At 39.5% G+C, this 21,561-nt stretch overlaps 1 protein-coding gene across 6 annotated transcripts in view; it reads right to left on the bottom strand.

Annotated features, from left to right (window-relative positions):
• The window catches only part of CSNK1G1 (casein kinase 1, gamma 1), a 151,073-nt gene extending 132,944 nt beyond the window's left edge, over positions 1-18,129 (bottom strand). For all 6 annotated transcript variants that reach the window (XR_001361075.1, XM_005861063.2, XM_005861065.2 and 3 more), the window contains exon 1: positions 17,852-18,129. The gene's annotated coding sequence lies outside the window, so the exon portion shown is untranslated. The remainder of the gene's footprint in view (positions 1-17,851) is intronic.
• Positions 18,130-21,561: the final 3,432 nt, after the last annotated feature.

Here is a 21,561-nt window from a genome sequence, read left to right as displayed (position 1 = left end):
CTGTTGTAAAAAAGAAGGAACTCTTACCATTTGCAACAGCATGGATGGACCTGGAGAGCATTATGCTAAGCGAAAGAAGCCAGTAGAAAGATAAAAGCGAAAGAAGCCAGTCAGAGAAAGATAAATATAACATGATCTCACTCATTTGTGGAATATAATGAACAATATAAATTAATGAACAAAAATAGAGCCAGAGGGAAAAAATATTTTAGAATATAATAGAAGTAATCCTGTTATTTGCAGATTTTTAATATTTCCTACAACTTTTGTGATATTATACTATGTAAGTACAGTTTTGGTAATATTATTACATTTAAAATATTTTTTCTTGACATATTAAAAAAAGAAATTAATACAATTTGATGTGGCTAAAACTGTACTAATTTATTTTGATATAAATTTTATTTAATTTTACTTTTTAGCTAGCTGCCAAATGTACATGATATCCAAAGGCCACAGAGTACTGTGTTGTATTATACATATGTACTTAAAATCATTGAAAGGGTAAATTTTGTTATGTTTTACCACAATTTTTTTAAAGCAAGATTAGAAAGAGTAGGAGGCATTGTGTGAATCTGTGCAGTAATCACTTGGGAAATACAGCAGCTTGAGGTAGAGAGCTACATTTAATGTGAAATTGGACAAATTATAAACAAAGTGAAAAATCTCTACCAAAAAAAATGGGCAAAGGAATTGAATAAACAGTTCATCCAAAAAAAAATGTATAAAATGGCCAATAAGCACAAGAAAAGATGCTTCATTAGGGAAATGCAAAGCAAGGTCAGGAGATACCACACACCCACTAGGATAGCTGTAATATTTTTTAAAAAGTCTTCTCATTGAGCTCCTTTTCTGTTGATCTGTGGCAGTTTATGGATTCACACAAGAGACAATTCACAGACTAGCATTATTTTGCCTCCTGCCTTCAAAGGTATATTCTGCTGTTCTGTGAGACATTCTGGCATTCAGGCTGATGATAAAACCAGTTTCAACTTTCCATAGAGAGCTACTCCTGTCCCTTGGGTCTTTTCTCAATTGAGCAAGGCTACTTTCTAAGGGACTACTGTCCAATATGTGAGGTTAACTTTGGCACTTATTCCATATCTCTTTGCTTTATAATAGGTCATTTCATTTGATGTTTAAAAAAGAAAAGGCACAAAATAACAAATTTTGGTGAGGACATAAAGAAATTTGAATCCTTGAACACTGCTGGTGAAAATGTAAATGGTTCAGCTACTGTGGAAAATGGTTGGCAGTTTCTCAAAAAGTAAAATGTACAACTATCATATGACCCAGCAATTCCATTCCTAAAAATTATGCCAAGTGAAAAAAAGCAGACACACGTACACACACACACAAAAGGCATTTATTATATGACTAAAGGCCTGGGGCACAAAATTCGTGCGGGGGGGGGGGGGGGGCCCCCCGCCACTACTGCTGCACCCTCTCCAATCCAGAACCCCTTGGGGGATGTTCGACTGCCGGTTTAAGTCAGACATCCCTCTCACAATCCAGGACCACTGGCTCCTAACTGCTCACCTGTCTGCCTGCCTGATCACCCCTAACTGCGCCCCCTGCCGCCCCCCCCACCAGCCTAGTCACCCCATGCAGCCTGCTGTTCAGTTGTTTGGTCATCCCTCACTAACCCCCCTGCTGGCTTGGTCATAGGCAGCCATCTTGTGAGGGCATGAGGGTTAATTTGCATATTACCTCTTTATTATATAGGATTCTATTTATATGAATTATCCAAAATAGGTAAATTCATAGAGATAGAAAGCAGATTTCCAGGGGCTGTGAAGAAAGAATTGCTTAATAGGGGTTTTTCCTTTTGGGATAATAAAATGTTTTAGAACTACATAAAGGTTCTGGTTGCATAACATACGTACCAAATACCACCAAACTGTGCACTTTAAACTGATTAATTTTATGATGTGTGAATTTTACCCAATAAATAAGAGAATGCTAGAACAGAACTGATAACATCTGAAAACAATTACCCAAGCATGTTATTTTACTACTTATTGCTTCCCAACTAAAACATTATATATTATAATCATCTGGAGTGTCTGTTAAAAAAATAACAATGAAATATTTCTTAACCCTTTGCGGTCCAATTTTATTTTTGGAATTCAAACAGTCTGGTCCAAATTAATTGACGGGATTGAATGTTGAACTTTTTAATGTTCTTATTTTAAAGTTTAAACCAAAAATTCACTGGTTATATTATTAAGTATGTTCAATCAAAGAGTTTATTCTTTAAAACATTTCATAGTGTGGTATCTTTTGAAACTGGTCTGTCGAGTCAGCCTCGACGTTGGACCAAAAAGGGTTAAACTATCTTAAGATTAAGACATTTTCGATAATATCAGCAACGACGGCCATTATAGAAAGCTCCTCAGGCATAATTTAATCATTGACTTATTTATTCTAAGTTACTTTTTTAAAATACACTTTTATTTATTTCAGAAAGAAAGGGAGAGAGAGAGAGAGAAGAGAGAGAGGAGAGGGAGAAACATCAATGATGAGAGAGAATCATTGAACAGTCGCCTCCTGCATGCCCTACACTGGGGGGAATCAAGCCCACAACCCAGGCATGTGCCCTGACTGGGAATCGAACCGTGACCTCCTGGTTCATAGGTCAACACACAACCACTGAGCCATGCCAGCTGGGCTACAAGATATTTTTTAAAAGCTGGATGAAGTGGTTCTAATTTAGTCACCATTAGTGAAAGGACAAAACCCAGAAACAGCTATCACAAGTCACTTCATAGATATGGTATCACAAGAACTTTATACCTAAAAAACACAATACAAAAATTTCCACGGGTTATTTCTCACTACCACTTTTACAAGACAGTTCCAAGAAATGGAAATTTTACAAGAAATGGCTTCCTTCATTTCTACCTTTTAGTAGTCCAAAAAATTCTGCACATCATAATCAGATTTACCTTTCATACATACAAATACATCCTGTTACTCCCAAGCTTAAAAAATCTTCAGTGGGTCCTCCTACTTATTACAACATCAAATCTAACTTCCTCTGACTCTTTTCTTTCTTTAAACCTCACCCGAGGATATGCTTCCACTGATTTTTAGAGAGGAGGAGAAGGAGAGGAAGAGAGAAAAAGACACATCAATCAGTTGCCTTCCCTATGCACAGCAACTGAGTATTGAACCCATGACCCTTTGGTGCACAGGACTACACTCCAACCAACCAAGCCACACTGGCCAGGGCCCTCTGCCTGACTTCTATTAACCTGTAGTAAGAGCTTTTCTCAAACTTTAGTGTACATTGTAATCACCTGGAGTGCCTGTTAAAACAGATTGTTGTACGCTACCTCTAGAATTTCCAATTCCGGAGTTTGAAGCAGGCCTCAAAACCGATATTTACAATACATCTCCAAAATGACCCCATTCTATCTCCTTAAACTTATTTCTCCCTATTCCCTAACCAGTACATAATTCTTTTATTGGATTCATCTTTTCAAGAGCTGTGCCCAATTCTTCCTCCCTGCTTAACTTTGCTGCCCCCAAACACTTTCTTGCCTACCCAAATCATACCCATCCTTTAAGGCTATAGTTCTCAGCACTGCCTTATATTACAATCACCTGAGAACACCTTTAAAAACTATGGTTGCACCACCTATCAGATTCTGATTCAACCGATCCTGGGGAAAGTTTCCCCATTTTACTCTGATGGGCAGGCAGAGTTGAGATCCACCACTTTACCTTCCTTCAATCTGTTTCCCAAAAGAATTATGAACAGTCACTGAATTTTCTCCCCTCTAAATTCCTATAGTGTTCCCAGATTATACTACCAAGTTTAAAAGAAGTTACTTAATAGATTATACAACTCAATATCTTTCATTTTAAGTCTTATTTCTCCAACTTGATCTGTGATCATATCTTGAATTCCTACATTCTTATAGCACTAGTATCATGATGAATACATAGTAGGCGCTCTGTGATTATTTCTTCATTGATTATGGATTCAAAATAGAATTCAGAGCTTTAAAATATTTCTAATCTATCCAATTCAGGAAACTACACTCCCTCTTTTTAAATAGTTTTGCAACAAACTAATTGTGTTATGGTGAGTCATTTAACTCCTTCCTGCTCCAATAAATAAATTGGAAAGAAAAATACTAATGTATCAAAATGCTATGAAAAATAAAATTATTAATAGCATCATAAATGGTTCACAGTTGCTTCCTTAGAGCAAATGGCCTTTTCTAAATCCATTAAGACTGTTTCAAAACAGTTAAAAAGAATCAAAGCACACATATTTAAAGCCCTGATTTGTTTTCTCAACAGATGTGCATCCTTCAAGCCCTGAATTCACCAGATGCATATTGAATTAATCCCCACTTTTAGTTTTTATATAACACTCCACTTTAGTTTTATAAATACTTCCCCAGATAAAGCAGAATCCACTGGTGCTTTATGACATTAAATATTAACAGATTATCTCTATTATGCAAAAAAATACATTAAAATTCATTTTAATGCAGTCAAATGTGTGCTTGTTGCTAGTAAATATAGGCTATCATATCTTCATTATTTTTAAATTGGCCAATTTCTATCTAGAATGTGAAAAGTAAATTTGCTCTTAACTAAAAATCCAGTGACACTTAGTACTTAAAGAAAAAGCAACTCACTTAACACTTTAGAAATTAACTAGGAAATTCAACCAAATATTTGAATTCTAAAACTGTAGTAGTTTAATAGTCCAATTAAATTTCCTGGAAAATTTACTTCTTATAAAATCATAATTTTTTCATTAACTAAATTGAACCAATTAATGTATTATATCAGAAATAGGACTGATATTCAGGAGCCATGGGGTCCAATCTAACATTAACTATAAAATCCTGAGCAAGTTACTTAGCCTCTGCATTTAAGTAGTCTCAACTGTAAAATGAAAGAATCTAACTAGACCATCTCCATTGTTTTCTTTTAGCTTTATGAATCCCTAACCTATGAAACTCAAGAAACGCAATCATTAACCAGATGGATCCCATTAAAGACAAAGTGAGCTTATGTATTGATTGATATGGAGAACATCTATCTCTAGAAAACCTAAGTGCTTTCACAGAAACAGATTGTTCCTGTGTGTTATTTAACTAGGTGAAAAGCAAACATAATCCACCAAACATGGAGCTACTAAACAATTTTTACATCATATCCTAGATGACCAGAATATTTGGATGTCACAATACAAATTAAGGTTAAGCCCTAGTTGGTTTGGCTCAGTGGACAGAAGGCCTGCAGACTGAAAGGTCCTGGGTTCGATTCCAGTTAAGGGCACATGCCCAGGTTGCAGGCTCGATCCCCAGTAGGGGGCGTGCAGGAGGCAGCCGATCAATGATGTCCTCTCTTATCATTGATGTTTCTATCTCCCTCTCCCTCTCCCTCTCCTTTCCTCTTTGAAATCAATAAAAATATATTTTTTAAAAAGATACTTTGGAATAACAAAGGGTGTCCCTATAAGTCCAGGATAGGACAGTTATAAAGCCAACTGAAAGTGGATTCTAGCTAATAATTACTACTTAGGCTATGTAAGAAATAGTGTATCGGGACAGCATTTTATTGCCATTATAATAGATATTCCCACTCTGAGTCAGAATTGGAAATGATCAGGCAACTATAGCAGTACCCATGTACTCTTCCTACTAAACCTTTGCCAGGTCAAGCTTCTGGATTGCTTCTTACAAGTGTAATAAGCACACACTGGAGCTCTGGCCAAGAAATCTGTATAGCTGAAACCATGAGTGACAATAAAATGTAAGTGGCAAAGGACCTTAATTTTAGTGATGGTTCAAAAATTCTGAATTTAGATCTCCTTTACCACCTGCTACTGTCGTATGGTTGGTACCACATTTAGCTCACACTTCCTAATCTCAAACAAAGAATTAGGCACCTATCAGTTAACACTTAATGACCTAATATCAATCTTTTTGAAAGGGAAACTCAAGACTCTAAATAATGCTTCTAATTACATCTAAGAATGTTAGGAACATCTCTTTTCAAAACCAGCCCCACAAATTATTTTATTCATTTTAGTTTCTTTTAAAAATATGCCTGGGCCCGGCCAATGTGGCTCAGTGGTTGAGCTTGAGCGTTGACCCATGAACCAAGAAGTCACTGATTCAGTTCCCAGTCAGGGCACATGCCTAGGTTGGGGGCTCGATCCCCAGTGGGGGGCATGCAGGAGGCAGCTGATTGATGTTTCTCTCTCCAATGTTTCTCTCTCTATCCCTCTCCCTTCCTCTCTCTCTAAAAATCAGTAAGAACATATATATTTTTTAAATGCCTGGGTTGGAGAGGGAGAGATGAACTGGCAGAACCCAGAGATTTTTAGGGCAGTGAAAATACTCTATATATTATAATGATAAATAAATGTTATCATATTTCTTAAACCCATAGAATATACAACACAAAAACTGAACCCTAAGTTAAATTATGAACTTTGGGTGATTATGTGTCAATTAAGAAACATACCACTCCGGTGATGTTGTAAATGAGAGAGGATGCCCTGCCCATTGTGGCTCAGTTGGCTGCACATCATCCCGTGCATCAAAAGGTTGATGGTTTGATTCCAGGTCATAGTACATGTCTGAATTGTGGGCTCAATCCCCGGTAGAGAGGCAGCCGATTGATATTGTGCTTGCACATTGATGTTTCTCTTTCCCCTTCCCCCTTCCTCTCTCTCTAAAAATCAATTAAAAGTGTTAAAAAAAGAAAAGGAAGGAAGGAAAGGAGGGAGGGAGGGAATGAGGGAGAGCTATGCATGTATGGCAACAGAGGGTATACAGGAAATCTCTGTACCTTCCTCTCAATTTTGCTGTGAACCCAAAACTACTCTAAAAAAACGTAACAAAAGACAACACAAAGCATTTTTTCAAATGTTTTTGGAATAGAAAATATTTTTATAAACAATTAAACATCCTTGTGGACAGATAAACTCCTTAAAACTTTCACAAAAATTAACTCAAAATGTATCTTACAACTCAATGTAACATACAAAACTATGAAAATTCTTGAAGATAACATAAGAAAAAATCTATGTGACCTTGGGTTTGGCAATGAGTTTTTAGATACACCAAAGTATGCTCAATGAAAGAAAAACTTGTTAAGTATATTCGTGTGTGTGTGTGTGTGTGTGTTTCTTTTAAAATATGTTTTCATTGATTTTTAGAGAGAGAAGAAGGGAAAGGGATAAAGAGATAGAAACATTGATGAGAGAGAAACATCATTGATCAGCTACCTCCTGCACACCCCTTCCAGGGATGGAGCCCACAACCTAGGCACGTGCTCTGCCAGGAATCAAACTTCGACCTCTTGGTTCCTGGGTGGCACTCAACCCCTGAGCCACACTGGCTGGGCAAAATTTGTTAAATTCATTAAAGTTAAAAACATCTGTACTATGAAAGTCATTGTTAAGAGAATAAAGACACAAGCCACAAATTGGAAGAAAATATTTGCAAAACACATATCTGATGAAGAATTTGTATCCAAAATATACAAAAAACACTTAAAATTCAATAATAAGAAAACAAACCACCCAATTTAATAAGAGGCAAAAGATCTGAACAGACACCTCACCAAAGATATATAGATGATGGCAAATCCTATATAATAAAGCAGTGATATGCAAATTGACCCTCACTCCATCATGCCGTCACAAGATGGCTGCGCCCACAGGGAAGGCAGGGTTCCCATAATGAGGGATAAGCAGGGACCTGAGGCTGTGCCCCCAGCCCGGTGGGGTTTGCTGGGGGACCTCATGCCACACTCCCTGCCTGGCGGGACTTGAAGGGGGACCTTAGGCCACGCCCCCCGGCGCCAGACCAGGGGACCTCAGGCCACTCCCCCTGCCCTGGACCAGGGGACCTGAGGCTGCACCCCCTGCCCCAGCGCCAGGCTGGGGGACTTTAGGCCACACCCCCTGCCCCAGGGCCGGGCCGGGGGACCTAAGGGTGTACCAGGGGACCTTAGGCTGTGCCCCTCGCCCAGTGGGACTTGATGGGGGATCTGAGGCTGCGCTCCTCCACCCAACAGGGCTTGACAGGGGCCCCGAGGCTGCACCCCCCACCCAGCGGGGCTTGACGGGGGACCTGAGGCTGCACCCCCCCCTCGATGGGGCTTGACAGGAGTGGGGCTGGCCGGGTCTGGATCTCGCCCAATGGAGGTGGGGCCAGCTGGGTCTCGCACGATTTCAAGGTGCACACACGTGGGCAGGGACTTGACTCTGAGTCCCGCGGCATGCCCCAGACTCTGACAGGAGGAAGATTTTCATATACATTTTACTAACTTTCTTTCATCTCTGACACTTCTATTATAGAGAAAGGGCAAATAGCAATATTAACATATTTCCTCTAATTAATACCCTTTTAATGTGCATGAATTTCATGCACCAGGCCACTAGTAAGCATATGAAAAGGTACTCAACATTGTATGTCATTACGGTATTGCAAATTAAAATACCTATTAGAATGGATAAAGTACATGAAACTGATAATACCAAATAATGGCAAGGATGTGAGCAACAGGAATGCTCATTCATTGCTGATGGGAATGCAAAATGGTATAAATACTTTGGAAGACAGTTTGACAGTTTCCTACAAAATTAAACATGGTCCTTCCATAAGATCTTGCAATCACACTGCTAGGCATTTACTCAAAGGAGTTGAAAGCATAGGTTTACATAAAACCCAGCACATGCATGTTTATAGCAGCTTTATTCATAATCTCCAAAAAAATGGAAGAGTCAAGATGTCCTTCAATAGGTGAAGGGATAAACAACTGTGGTACATCCATATAATGGAAAATTATTCAGCAATAAAAGAAAATGAGCTATCAAGCCACAAAAAGACATAGAAGAAACTTAAAAGCATATTATTAACTGAAAGAAACCAGTCTGCATATTATATGATCCCAACTCTATGAAATTTTGGAAAAGGCAAAACTATATAGTGACAGTAAAAAGGTCAGTAGTTGCCAGGGATTCTGGGGGAAGGAGAGGAGGGATGAATAGGTAAAACAGAATTTTTAGGGTGGTAAAATTATTCAGTATGAAACTGTATGATAGAAAATATTATTATGCATTTGTTAAAACCCACAGAACTATACAACACAAAGAATGAACCTTAATGAAAACTATGGATTATAGTTAATAATAATGTATCAATATAGGCAATATTGGTTCATTAATTGTAACTAACGTACCACACTAATACAAAATGTTACTAATAGAGGAAATGGGAAGAGAGGATATATAGATATGAGAAATATTGAACTCTACCTGCTCAATTATTCCATAATTCTAAAACTGTTTAAATAAATAAAGGTGGATTTTTTTGAATTGGGCATCCACAATCTCAAAACTAGAATTTATAGAAATTCTCATCAGTGAAAAAAGAAATTGACTTTAAATAAAACCAAATTATGCCCTAACCGGTTTGGCTCAGTGGATAGAGCGTCAGCCTGCGGACTGAAGGGTCCCAGGTTCGATTCTGGTCAAGGGCATGTAACTTGGTTGCGGCACATCCCCAGTAGGGAGTGTGCAGGAGGCAGCTGATAGATGTTTCTCTCTCATCGATGTTTCTAACTCTCTATTCCTCTCCCCTCCTCTCTGTAAAAAATCAATAAAATATATATTTTTTTAAATTGCAAAAAAATAAAAAATATTTTTTAAAAACACCAAATTTTAATTTTAATAAATTTAAATAAAAATATTTTACCTTTAATCCCCTTGCATTTTTCCTGGCATTGGCCATATTGGTCATATCCCTGCTCACTAACACCTACATCAGAGAGTGACAGCTAGGAAATGGAGAAGATACCCAGCTGGGAAGCTGCTTGATCAGTCATGGTTAGCAATTGAGCCTTAAGAACTAATGAGATCTGGTGACTATCATGGACACTCAAGCACACACACAAACACACACAACTTAAAACATTTCCACATCATTCATTAATGCCAACAAATTAAAGTATAGTTATAAATGTATCAAGAGGGATGTAAAGGTATGGTACTTTCATTCAGAGGCTCAAGTCCTCAACACCTCTTTTTGTCTGTTCAAGAGTTAGAATGGCCTGGCCAGTTTGAGCGCTGGCCCATGAACCAAGAGGTTACCGGTTTGATTCCTGGTCAGGGCATATGCCCAGGTTGGGGGCTCAATCTCCAGTGGGGGGCTTGCAAGAAGCATCTGTGTGATGTTGATGTTTCTCATCAATGTTTCTTACCCCCTCCCTCTCCCTTCCTCTCTCTAAAATCAATAAAAACATATTTTTTTAAAAAGAGTTAGAATGTATAAGCTACAGAAACCAATTTAGGTCCAATGCTGCTATTCCTTAGAAATTTATGTGGCATTTTGATAGGCTTACCCAGCACCCACAGGTGTTGCAGCAAGTTCTTTTTGATGGCAAGGGCAATGGTTACCTGTTCACTCAGCTTCTCTGGCAAAGGCAAAATCCAAGAGAATATCCCTTTCCCCAGTATGTCAATGCCTCCATTGTGATGGGTGAGCTATTATTGAAGAACAATTCCCATCCCTGACACCCCAGGTCCTACCATAACTACACTACCCACTCAGCGTTTCTAGACAACTAACAGACTACAGTGGTGTAGAGGCAGGGTAGTCTATATGTTTTCCTATGTCATCAGAATACTCCTGCTGAAATCAAAGGATGGCTTTCTTCTGTCCAGATGGCTCTCTCTTCGGTCCATTTTTGTGATACCACACCAGTTCTACTTAAAGTTTCTCAAAGATACCTGGGTTTTTAGGTTCCATGTTTGACGTCAACTACTGTAACACAAACAAGTAATGGTCTTTTCCAGCTCAGTAAACCCAAAGCCTGACCTCAAAATTTATCAAGATTCAAACTGAAGCCCTGACCAGTTTGGCTCAGTGGATAGAGCATCGGCCTGTGGAGTGAAGGGTCCCAGGTTCAATTCTGGTCAAGGGCATGTACCTTGGTTGCGGGCACATCCCCAGTAGGGAGTGTGCAGGAGGCAGCTGAATCGATGTTTCTCACTCATCGATGTTTCTAACTCTCTATCCTTCTCCCTCTCCCTTCCTCTCTGTAAAAAAATCAATAAAATATATATTTTTTAAAAAGATATATCTTTCAAAAGAAAAAAAGATTCAAACTGAAAAGTGACAAGAATGTGCCCTATGAACTGTTATGGTATAGCAACTGGCTTAGGTAAGGCAAAACTCACTACCAAAAGACTAAGTGGACTTATCACTAAAGAAAAAATCTCCAGTAGAAGCTCCTCTTCTGATTGTGACATCAAAGGGAAAAATTTATTCTGTATCTCCATAATCCATTTTCTTAGCAACTTCCACCAGGAGTGGACTATGGTTAAGCACTACTGACAAGAATAGTTTATTAAGGAGCATTTGGAATCTTGCTCTCTGGCATATGTCCTCAGTTTGGCTCAAATAAACTCACAAAAATTTATCTAAAAAGGAAAAGAAAAGAATGGTTTATTAAGTGAATGATGACAAAGATATATGATGCTACCTAATGTTCACATAGTCTGAAAAAAACAATTACTTTTAACCAATGTCTGTGAACTTTGTGTAACTCAGTATAAAAATGCAGATTCTTTGACTTTTGTGTTCACTGATATAGTTGAAATTATATAACCTAAATCAGAGGATTTTTATTTTTGAAAAATAATCTGATGAATTCAAAGCCACAAAACATGAAAGGGTGAAAGAATAAGAAATCTGAAACAGATGGCATCTAATTTTTTTTCCTGAGTCCATCCTGAACACAATCCCAATAATGTCAAAATCCAATTTAGCTCTCCAAATAAGTAAATCTCCCAAACTGAAAATGGTAATTCTGCTCTGATCGGTGCTGTCCAGTGGTTAGGGCCTTAGCCCCCACATTGAAGGGTCACAGGTTCAATTTCCAGTCAAGGGCTCAAACCTCGATTTTGGGTTCGTTCTCCAGCCCCAGTGGGGGAGGGGGTGTGTGCAGGAGGCAGCTAACACATGTGTCTCTCTCACATCAATGTTTCTCTCTCTCTCTCCCCCTCCTCCTCTCTCCCTCTCTTCTACTCTCTCTCAAAAAATGAATGGAAAAAATATCCTTGGGTGAGGATTAACCAAAAAAAGAAGAAGAAAAAAGAGAAAACGGTAATTCTGCCCTGGCCAAGGAGCTCAGTTGGTTAGAGCGTCGTCCCCAACGAGATCCCAGGACAGGGCACATACAAGAAGCAACCAATAAATGCATAAATAAGTGGAGCAACAATGTTTCTCTCTTTCTTTCTATCCCTCTCATTACCCCTTTCCTCTAAAAATCAATAAAAAAGAAAATGGTAATTCTGAAATAAACTTACTCTTTTTTTTCCTCCCAGCTTAAATTTTTTATATTAGGCAGAAATGAGTACAGAGAAGTTACATGTTTAAAAAAATATCATTCCAAGACCATTATAAACTGATGAACAAAAATAGATAGAGGCAGAGCAGCATCGAACAGACTGTCAAACTACAGCGGGAAGGCCGGGGAGGGTTGCAGGGGGGGTAAGAGATCAACCGAAGGACTTGTATGCATGCATATAAGCATAACCAATGGACACAGACACTGGGGGGTAGGGGAGGCCAGGGGATTGTCAAGGGGGAAAAAAAGAGAGACATATGTAATACTCTTTGTAATACTTTAAGCAGTAAAAAAAAATTTTTTTTAATATCATTCCAGCCATAGCTGGTTTTGCTCAGTGGATAGAGTGTCCATCTTTGCTCAGTGGATAGAGTGTCCACCTGCGGACTGAAGGGTCCTCGGTTCGATTCTGGTCAAAGGCACAAGCCCAGGTTGTGGGCTTGATCCCCAGTAGTGGGCATGCAGGAGGCAGCCAATGAATGATTCTTTCTCATCATTGATGTTTCTATCTCTCTCTCTCCTTCCTCTCTGAAATAAATAAATAATAAATATAAAAACTATCATTCCACAAATTCTAAAGTTCTTTCATGAAACTCTACTTCCACTTATCTGAAGCCACTGAAGCAGTTTCTATCAGATGGGTGATATTAAAATCTGTCTATGATATCAGCTCTTTTTTTCTGGATACAATGATTATTTATCTTCATTACAAAAGTTCACATATTTCAAAAAAAAAAGCTTTCAAATAACAAGCTCTGGGAGAATACTCATTTGGTTTGAGTAAAGCACTACCTGGCATTTTAAAAGCATTTACACAGTAACTTTCACTCCTCATTTGACAGCACCAATAAAATTAGCTGTATGTACTTTGTTCATTATTTGAATCTAGTATAGGGTATATAAACCTTCCCAATTTTTCCTAAAGCTTTCTGAGCTCATCCAAGGAATGGATATTAAAGGAGTCATTTTTAGATTTCCTGACAAGCAAATTCCATAACTGACAACTGCAAAGATTCCTGGAACAGCCACATACTTTGAGTGGAAAAGGTCATTGAGAAAAGTATCATCTCTAACAATTTCTGTTGTTGCGTATAATTTAGATAGATCTTTTTACTCTAACAGCTAATATCCTCTTATAATACTATAACAAATGGTTTATGAAAGTTTTATGAGAAGAGAGTGGAAAATAGGAGTTCCTGATATCTTTACCAACAAAGATAATACTGCCTCAAATTTTAGATTCAAAAGATGATGAAAAAAATTATCCAGGAAAACATAGCTAAAAGCTTAAAGATACACTAAAAACTTTACACTCTTTAAAGGGGCATTCACGAAGTTGAATAATCTTACAAAAAGCTACAACTACCAAAAATATAACTTCAACTTTTTTTAAAAAAAAAGGTATGGAGCCCAGCTGGTGTGGCTCAGTGGTTGAATGTCAACTTATGAACCAAGAGATCCCTGGTTCAATTCCCAGGCAGGGTATATGCCTGGGTTTTGGACTCAATCCCCAATAGGGGGTGTGTAAGAGGCAGCAGATGGATGTTTCTCATCGATATTTCTATCTCTCTATATCTCCCTCTTTAAAATCAATACAAAATATATTTTTTAAAAAGGTATGGATACTTTATGAATAATTTTAAATATATCCATCCATTTATCAATGTGACCAATATTTATTGCTTATTATATAGAGTCAGTGGTGGATAAAATTTAAAATAGTATTTCTACCTCAAGGAGCATTCAGTATAGTTGGTGACTTTTATCAGAGTTTTTATATATATTTTTTACACACAAAAAAACTATTACTAAAGTAAGTAATTATTACTTAATTTTTATCTTTTGTGTATAAAGTACATTTAAAAATTAAAAAGTACAGCCCAGCCAGCATGCTCAGTGGTTGAGCGTAAACCTATGAACCAGGAGGTCACGGTTCCATTCCCAACCAAGGCATATGCCTGAGTTGCGGGCTCGATCCCCAGTGTGGGGTGTGCAGGAGGTAGTGATCAATGATTCTCTCTCATAATTGATGTTTCTTATCTCTCCCTCTCCCTTCCTACTTGAAATCAATAAAAATATTTTTTTTAATTAAAAAGTTCAGCCCTACAGGTTTGGCTCACACTAAAGGGTCCTGGGTTTGATTCCACTCAAGGGGATATACCACATGCAGGAGGCAACCAATCGATGTGTCTCTCACATCAACGTTTCTCTCTCTCTGTCTCCCCCCACCCTTCTACTCTCTCTAAAAATCAATGGAAAAATATCCTCTGGTGAGGATTAACAACAACAACAAAATTAAAAAGTATGAACTAGCCCTAACCGGTTTGGCTCAATGGATAGAGTGTCAGCCTGCAGACTCAAGGGTCCCAGGTTCGATACCGGTCAAGGGTATGTACCTTGGTTGCGGGCACATACCCAATAGGGAATGTGCAGGAGGCAGCTGATTGATGTTTAGCTCTCATCAATGTTTCTAACTCTCTATCCCTCTCCCTTCCTCTCTGTAAAAAAACCAATAAAATATATATTTTTTAAAAAAGTATGAACTACATGTTACATCACAAAGCAAACTATATTAGCTGAAAATATGACATATAACAGGTAACATATAATTATCACTTTAAAACCATAAAAGAAACAAATTATAAAGACTTCATGTTCCTGAGATTTATTTCTATACTAGAGGCCCGGTACATGAAATTCATGCACTGGGGGGAGGGGTTCCCCAGCCTGGCCTGTGCCCTCTCACAGTACGGGAGCCCCGCAATAGATAGCCCCAAAGAGGTAGGCCCCGCCCACCCATCCGGGCCTCCTCGATGGATTGCCCCAAAGAGGTAGGCAGAAGCCGGGGTCCCGCCTCCGTGCCATGCATGCAGCGTCAAGTCCCCGCCCACCCATGCGCACCTTGCCATGCACGCAGCTCTGCCCACCTGTGTGCACCTGCTGCGCACGCAGCTTTCTGGTGATGAATTGTGACGGCATGAGAGCATGATGACCATTTGCATATTAGCTCTTTATTATATAGGATTATCATCACAACTGACTTAAAGGCAGAAATTCATTCCATTTTCATTTATTTTACAGATTATACATATAAGAATTCTGTAAATTTTGCTAATAGTTTAAATCTAATTAAGATGAGTCACAACACTAAAGTTAATTTTAATCTTAAATTACAACTTTCTATTTTATGTCCCAATTAAATTCTCTTCAGAGACAGGGGATGTTGACTGAAATTTACATAAATTACTTTTTTGTTGTTGTTGTTAATCCCCACCTGAGGATATTTTCCCATTGATTCTTAGAGAGAGAGGGAGAGACAAAGAGAGAAACATCGATGTGAGAGAGACACATCGATTGATTGCCTCCTGCACACAACATGACCTGACCCACTGGGGAGGGTGGGGGGAATCCAGTCTGTAACCCAGGTAGGTGCCCTTGACTTATCAAACCCTGGACCCTTCAGTCCTAGGGCGGATGCCCAAATCAGCTAGCGCAGTGGTTCTCAACCTGTGGGTCGCGACTATCGGAAAACACATATAGCATATCAGATATTTACATTACGGCTCATAACAGTTGCAAAATTACAGTTATGAAGTAGCAACGAAAATAATTTTATGGTTGGGGTCACCACAACATGAGGAACTGTATTAAAGTGTTGCGGCATTAGGAAGGTTGAGAACCACTGGGCTAGGGCATAAATTACTTTTTAAATGTTTTATTTTTAAATAGATTTTTATTGATTTCAGAGAGGAAGGGAGAGGGAGAGAGAATCATTGATCAGCTGTCTCCCGCATGACCCCCACTGGGGATGGAGCCAGCAACTTGGGCATGTGCCCTTGAGAGAAATGGAACCGGGGACCCTTTAGTCCACAGGCTCTTGCTCTATCCACTGAGCCAAACCAGCTGGGGCTTAAATGTTTTTCCTATCAATTCATACTATATACAACATAAATCTGAGAAAACCTTTGAAACATTATTGGTATTTTGAATAAATGCACATATTCTACTTTATTTTTAAGAGTTAAGAAACTACTGGTAGCTGAATTTCATGCTACTTGTAATCAATTTCTCTAAGTCACTGAAAGTCTTGTTGTATATATGTTTTTAAATATTATTATCCAATTCCCTTCCTATCTCAAGCCTTATTCCACAAAACTGGGCTACCTTGACTGTGTAAGATGAATGATAATTCATCTTTCAATTAGAAGGTGATTCCATATAAAGTGGGCTATTATTTACGCATATCACCCCCTTACAATACTGGTGAGAATTTTAACTCATTGTATTTATGAAGAAAATAAATCTCTGGTAGGTTCCATGACTTGCCCAAGATCAACAACTAGCCAATGGCAGGTTGGGTTCAATCCCAGATTTACCTACCTCAAAGCCAAAACTTCCCCTGGACCACAATTATCTCCTTAAAAGATTAAGAGACAGCCTCAAAAGCAGACAATCCTGTCTCTCTGAACTTATCTATTCTAAGGCATCACCACACAGTACTTACCAGTCGGCCACTGATTGAAATAAAAATGAAGAGCTTCGTTCTGCTTCATTTAAACTAGGGCAGGCTTACTGGCAGGTTAAAAAAAAAAAAGAGGGTGGAAAAGGCTTGCCTCAACATGTCTCTCCTAGACCTCTATTCTATACGGTTCTAGTCTTTTTTTTTTTTTTTATAAACACCAATATCTACCAAACAAGACTATGCCGTACTAGCCTATAGTTTGGTGCTTTTCAGAATTGCACTTTTCTAAGATAACTTATACGATTTAATATAGAACTAAGAGACATTGTTGAATATGTTATTCCAGCACTTTTCAAACATTTGAAATATCATTTAGAGGCGACAAACCCAGTTCCACTCTCTTTTACGCTGTGATGCCGCCCACTTGGGGGGTACCGCTCCCGTGCGACGCAGGGACACGAGCAATAAAGGAAGAAGCGGGGGACGCACACGGAAGTCGGGTAGAGGGAGGTCTCCTTACCCACTCTTCGGCCCTAGCTCGGTCAAGGGCGGCTCCCCACGGTGTCCAGCCGAGTCACAATCCCCCAAAACCTCAAAACCGGGCTATGTCCCAGCGGGGTGGACAGGGAAAGCAGGCAATGGAAGCTCTGGATTGCCCCAACCACCCTGCCGAGATCTATGCCCTCCTTTTGGCTCCGGAGAACGCTCCCCTTTCAGAGCGAGTCCCCCAGGTGGCAAACTCCCCGTCCACACGGCAGAAGTCTTCTGCATCCAAAGGGGAGCCTCCTCCGCAACATTCACCCAGCCACCCGAAACTCTCCGCCGGCGGTTTCCACCAGCCCCTCCTCTCCACCCCCGCAGCCTCCACAGACACCAGCGCCGGCCTGCGCCCCACCCAGCATCTCGGCGTCCCCCTTCCCGACCCGGAGAACGCGGCCCGCCCCCCTCCCCCCGCAACCAGTCCCCACAAACACACACACACACACCCACCTCAGGCTCCAACCTCCGGGACCCCGTCGACGCCGGAGAGAGTACCTGGTCCGGTGGTGCTTCGGGGATCACAAGGGGCCGGTGCGGTCCCCTCCCAGAGGCGACGAGCGCTTCTGTACCCACCCACAGTGGTAGCTTCTCTCTCTCCCAGGAAGCGGAGGGAGGAGAGGTGTGGGAGGGGAGGGGGAAGGCGAGGAGCCGAGGGGCGACAGGAGCCGAGCCGGAACCACTAACGCTGGCCCCACCCTCGGCCTGGCGCAAAGCACCCGGGCGCTCTAGGTAGGACACACTTCAAGCAGTCAGCGAGAAACTGACACAACCACTTCCGGGTCACCACACTACTGCCCCTCCTTAGCAACCGCGTGGGGTTGCTAAGCGGAAGTGCCTCAAAAGCACCCCCATTTCTTCTGGGACTATCAGGAGGTAGCTGGAAGCGTGTACTCTCCTTTGACAACACCCTTCTACCTTCTGCCTCTGGTCTTAGAGCACACGCTTCACAGCCGGAGTCACAAAGCCCATCTTGCTTTTCCCTTAAGCTATGCCCACGCCTCCACCCCTACTCCCGAGAAACTATGAACACCTGCTTCCTCCCACCCTGAGTCCCAGGCCACCCATTGGTCTCGGTCTCTCTCTCTCTCTCTCTCTCTCGTCCCTTTGTGGGAGTTCTCTTTTCTGGCAGTTTAGCAAGCATCCCCCTCTTGTGGATTTTCAGTTGTTTCAATTGGGCTTTTAAAATCTTCAATGTTATGAAAGTTTTCTCATGCACTTCATTCTCCTTTGACAGCCTCTCATAGGGAATGGTAAGTTTTGTCTTTGTCTTTCACCCTAACCGGTTTGGCTCAGTGGATAGAGTGTCGGCCTTCGGACTGAAGGATCTGGGGTTCCATTCAGGTCAAAGGACACGAACTGCAGTTGCAAGCTCTCAGGAGGCAACCAATCCATGTGTCTCCCTCACATTGATGTTTCCCTCTGTGTGTCTCTCCCTCTCCCTTCCACTCTCTCTAAAAATCAATGGGAAAAATATCTTCGGATGAGGATTAACAAAAAATAAAAAATAAAATGTCAGTAGTAGGTTGTTTAATAAATCTAAAACGTTACAACCCTTCTCATGGACATGCATACATGTGGAAGTACACACACACACACACAATTCAAATAGAATCTGAGGACATCCAGTAATTAATTGTTCTTTAAAAAATCTGGCTGTGACAAGTGATAAACCATTACCATGACAAAATAGAACTTGATATTTTAATTGCCAATAGATTTATTTTAAAAAATTAAAAAAGTAAAACTATGAGCCCAATGAACAATGACTTATCTAAAACTACAATGGACTACATGTCTTTAAAAATTTTTAAACATTATGGCAAATGTGTTCTATAGAAATGTTTTATTGAGAACAATTAATAGTTAAGATTAAATGTGGTAGTTTAGGCCAATATAGAAATGCAAATTCCTATGCAACATCTATTTTTCCCAATGCCTGAAGAAATATGACAGTATTTATTTAGATCCTCTCTTCATAGTTTTATTAGTAGTAGTCACTTTTTTATAGGTGTGTAACTGGCTTGACTCCTAAATAGTCACATGACTTCTATTATTCTATCATTTTCAGTGTAGTCATTGTTTAGAGGCCTCTAAAGATAAAGAGCACAACCCACACCTAAAATTAGCTAGGTGAGTTTAACTACACTTACAGGACTTTGTGAGCAGTACTATTGGAGTCCATATTCTTTTTTTTTCTTTTTATATTTGTATTGATTTCAGAGAGGAAGGGAGATAGAAACATCAATGATGAATCATTGATTGGTTGCCTCCTGCACACCCCCTATTGGGGATCGAGCCCGCAACCCGGGCATGTGCCCTTGACCAGAATCAAACCCAGAACTCTTCAGTCCACACACCGACCCTCTATCCACTGAGCCAAACCGGCTAGGACAGGAGTCCATATTCTTAATATGAACCATAATTAAGACAGTGCTTTCAGATCTAAACTAGATCTCAAATAGCCTTCAAAGTCAGTACAGTATGTTTATCCCAGGGGTGGGCAAACTTTTTGACTCGAGGGCCACAATGGGTTCTTAAACTGGACCGGAGGGCCGGAACAAAAGCATGGATGGAGTGTTTGTGTGAACTAATATAAATTCAAAGTAAACATCATTACATAAAAGGGTACGGTCTTTTTTTTTTAGTTTTATTCATTTCAAACGAGCCGGATCCGGCCCGCGGGCCGTAGTTTGCCCACAGCTGGTTTATCCTGTAGATATAACCTCCAGGCTTTTCTCAGTTCTTAAAAGCTTTTTTTTTTTCATTTTTTATTGCTCTTTCTAATAATTTAAGAAAGAATTAGGGTATCTAATGTTTATTTTTGGGAAATATAACTCTGTTATGCAATAATGAATATTTAAATATTCTTAGAGCTCCATTGGCATCTCCAAATATAAAAGATACAAAAACTAAAGTCTAACAATTAATGACTACTTGGATCAGTTTATGTACCTAAGCAATATACAACACAAAACATAGCCCCTTATACAAGGGACTTAGAGAAACTAACTTAGGATATATGTGACATAAACAATAGAATGTTTAGCCTTAGGAAGAGAAAGCTAAAGCTATAACAGCTATCTTTAAGTACTTGAAGGTTGTCATGTGGAAGGAATAACTTGTTCTCTGTGTATGTCAAAGACAGAAACAAGAATAGGAAGGGGGAGGGAAGAATAGGAAGGAGGGGAAGTTACAAAAATTCAAAATTTTAACTCATGATGTTTTTCACAATTAAGAGTTGCAGCCCTGGCCGGTGTGGCTCAGTTGGTTGAGCATCGCCCCATGCACTGAGAAGTCACCAATTTGATTCCCAGTCAGGGCATATGCCCGGGTTGCGGGCTTTATCCACCAGGTAGGGGGAGTGCAGAAGGCAATCGATCCATAGATGTTAAGCTCTCACATCTGTCTCTAAAAATCAATACAAACAAACAAACAAAAAAACAAAAACAAATAGTTGCCAACCAATTTCAATGGAAACAGGGAATATATACTTCCCTTACGTTTTTAGAAGAGGCTAAATTGTCAACCTAATTTTCAAAAAGCTTTGACAGAAAAACATTACATGGAACAGACACCTCTGCCTAATAAAAGTGAGACATCAGGACAGTAGCGGGGAAGGGTAAGGACATGGGTGGGGTGGGAACTGAGTGGAGGGGAGCAATGGGGGGGAATAAAGAGGAACATCAGTAATATCTGAACAATAAAGATTTATTTTAAAAAATAAAAAATTTAAAAAGTGAGACATCATCAAATGTTGTATATTTGAAGAGACTGTACTTTCATTAGATCAAATTTTTAAAAAATTATATATCAAAATTATACTTCATGAGACACACCACCAAAAAGTTTCTCTCTCCATCAGTGAAAAATAACAAATCAGGTTTCAGACCCATCAAAACTTGACTTTAATAAGAGTTTATTTGAATTACTCCTTAATAAGAAGCCTAGTTATCAAGGAAGTACTTAAAATAAAACTCTACTTGAAATTCAGTAACATTTTATTTAATATCGACCTCTAAGACAAAAAAAATGTAATCTAGAATCATCAGGACTCAGTGTGGAAGGTGATAAAATCAGATCAATGCACAGATTTGTATTTGGAAGAAATAAAACAAGTATCTAGTAGAATCATCTTAGGAAGCACACAAATGGATATAATC

The sequence above is a fragment of the Myotis brandtii genome, unplaced genomic scaffold (assembly GCF_000412655.1).
Source record: "Myotis brandtii unplaced genomic scaffold, ASM41265v1 scaffold144, whole genome shotgun sequence".
Taxonomy (NCBI): domain Eukaryota; kingdom Metazoa; phylum Chordata; class Mammalia; order Chiroptera; family Vespertilionidae; genus Myotis; species Myotis brandtii.
This window is presented reverse-complemented; position numbering and strand designations above follow the sequence as displayed.